At 42.6% G+C, this 2787-nt stretch overlaps 1 pseudogene; it reads left to right on the forward strand.

Annotated features, from left to right (window-relative positions):
- The first annotated feature begins 2130 nt into the window (after positions 1-2130).
- LOC150069140 (multiple coagulation factor deficiency protein 2 homolog pseudogene) lies at positions 2131-2569 on the forward strand (annotated as a pseudogene).
- The last annotated feature ends 218 nt before the right edge of the window (positions 2570-2787 follow it).

Here is a 2787-nt window from a genome sequence, read left to right on the forward strand (position 1 = left end):
TGGTTTAAAGTGGTAGAACACTAGCCTTGAGCAAAATTGCTTAAGGACAGGGCCCAGGCTCTGAGTTCAAGTCCCACAAGCAACAAAAGGAAAGAAAGACAGAAAGAGAGAAAGATGGAAAGAAAGGAAGATGTTTAGTTAAAATATTTCCTTCAGAGTGATCAATAAAGAGCAGCACGTACCTTAACATATTAGGGTACAAGAATTGGAAAAATGGAGGTGGATATGTATTGACATTTGGGAAGATTAGGGATGTTTCATTTATCCAAATCTAATGCACAAATGATACGACATGTATAAATATATATTACCTTTTGGTGTTTCTGGAGGGGCTTTCCTAGTTTCATAAAATCCCTAGTTTATACTTTTCTACATAGTCTCTCTAGTTATATAGCTCTGCTTTCTTCCAATGAAGTCCACACAGTCTGATTCCTGTAGCTTAGCTTGATAGTCACATTCTGTACTTTTTGCTTTGCTTTGTTTTTCTGAGAGGTCACCTCACTATGTAACTCAAGCTGGTATTGTAGCCCAACCTGGACTGAAACTTGAAATTCTCTTGTCTCTGCCTCTTGGATCCTGAGATTTATAGGCTTGTATCACCACACCCAATTCCATACAGAACTCCTGATTAGAAACATGCATATGTGGTCCTGAAATTACCACACAGTGCCACTCTTTTTTTTTTTTTGAGATTGAAATTCACTTGGAGCCCTTAAGGGCAGTTTGGATCCACATTCCACTCCTGCAGACATTGATGTCCTCAGCACTTCACTCCATGAACGTTTACTCATTAGCCAGCCACTGTGAGCCAGGTATTGAGGGACGCAAAGCAGGGGCCTATGGAGGAAGGATGGGTAGAAGCAGTGCTCTGACTACCACTGGAAACATTATTCATGGAAAATTCAATAACAGAAAACAACCCCTAGAAATGTGTAGCTACACTCACCTTTGAAAGAGGAACTGCAGTCCTCCCTCCATGAAGACACATGGGCTGGGAACCCAGGGATTCACCAAGGGATTCACCATAGAACTGTCTCTGTCCCCGGCCTGCCCTTAACCAAGTTCTGTGCATTGTGATGTCCTACTTGCTCCTGGCTTACTTTCTATGATCCTTTTTGTCTACCACCACCATTAAAGGCAGAGAGAGAAACACCATCTTGAGCAAGTACGGCCTCCCAACTGGTCATCTGTCTCCCTTCTTGCCTATTCCACTTGGCAGCCATATCAATCTTTCAGAAGAGCAAATTAGAATCCACCACCTCTTCCTGCTTTCAATCTGCTTTTCTGAAGAGTCAAGCCCTCTTCTTTTATCTTGCAGCCCTGTCTCCCCTGCATATCCCAACTATGGCCTGGCATCTCCTTACTTCATGGATCCTGAAATTTTGCTCTAACCATTCTGTTTTTCCTGCACATTCACAACTCACCATACCTATACCTATACATAGCAATATACCTAGCAATAAACACATTTCTTTCTTTCTTACCCTGGCCAACACTGACTTGTCTCTTAGTTACCTATTGACTTGTAACTTCCCTGGGAAAACTTCCCCTATCCTTTGCTCCAGATAAAATGGCATTTACAATCAAGTAGAGCTCCTTTATTGCCCTGAGGCAGTTCAACTTTAATTTTATGTGCATTTATTTAGTTCAAGCCTCCACCAGACTCACATGGAAGTCTCCTTTGAGTGTCACACAGTAGTGACACAACCACTTTCTGAAAGAAAGAAGGGAGCATCTTCTGCTTGGTCCCCACAGAAGCTGGGAAGAGGAAACCAGAGATATTGTGGCATCAGAAGACCTGGTGGCAGTCTCTTCTTTCTGTTGACTAGAATTGTGCCTCTTACTTGTCAAGACTTCCTTTTGTAATCTCTAAAGGCGGATTGACCCCGTTTCTGTGTTTTGGGAATCTGAGAAGTCTATGATGGATTCTAACTCCACATCCTTCAAGTTGTCTGCTGCTGACTTCTCTAAAATATTAATATGTTAACAGCTCCCCACATCCTCAAAGTTTAGAAATCTTGGCCTGCACCAATCTAGTATCAATCAGAAAGGAAATGCCATGGATAAAGGATGATTCAAAAGCCAAAGGACCTCAGTTATGTGTCTGGAACTGTGAAGGTTCCAGTGACCATGAGATCCCTGCAGCTGCTCAGAGCCCTTTCCTGTGTGGCTTGCTCTGGGCCTTTCCATGTACTAGGGCTCAGGAGCCTGTCCCTCACCCCGGAAGTATGGGCCTGGATAAGAACACAGTGCATGACCAAGAGCATATCACAGAGCTTTGAGAAGGTGTCATTAACAAACCACAGTCAGACACGAACCTACAAGAACTGCAGCTTCAGTATTTCAAAATGCACAATTATGAGGGCAATAACTGGCTCGACACTTGGAGCTCTGCACAGCCATCACACATGTCCCTGAGGAGGGGAGTGAGCAGGCACCACCAATGAGTGCAGATGAACTAATCAGCATAATAGACCATGTTTTGAGAGACTGTGACAAAAATAAGGACTGATACTTTGACTATGCTGAATTTGCAAAATCTCTGCAGTGTTATTGGGCCATCTCCTAGTTAGATGCAAATGTGACCCATGATATGTATGTGATTGAACACTTCTGATAATGCAAAATACAGCATTTCCAACGACGGCTACAGAGTTTTGTACAATTGTGTCATGATCTATTACACTGGGATGAAAAAGAGAAAACAAAAGAAATGGAACATCCTATAGTCCCTAAGTGTTGTCAAAGTCTTGCTGGACAAGGGCTTGATGAAAGAATTCTTTTCAA

The sequence above is a fragment of the Megascapheus bottae genome, chromosome 1, assembly GCF_031878675.1.
Source record: "Megascapheus bottae isolate mThoBot1 chromosome 1, mThoBot2.hap1, whole genome shotgun sequence".
NCBI classification, from domain to species: Eukaryota; Metazoa; Chordata; class Mammalia; order Rodentia; family Geomyidae; genus Megascapheus; species Megascapheus bottae.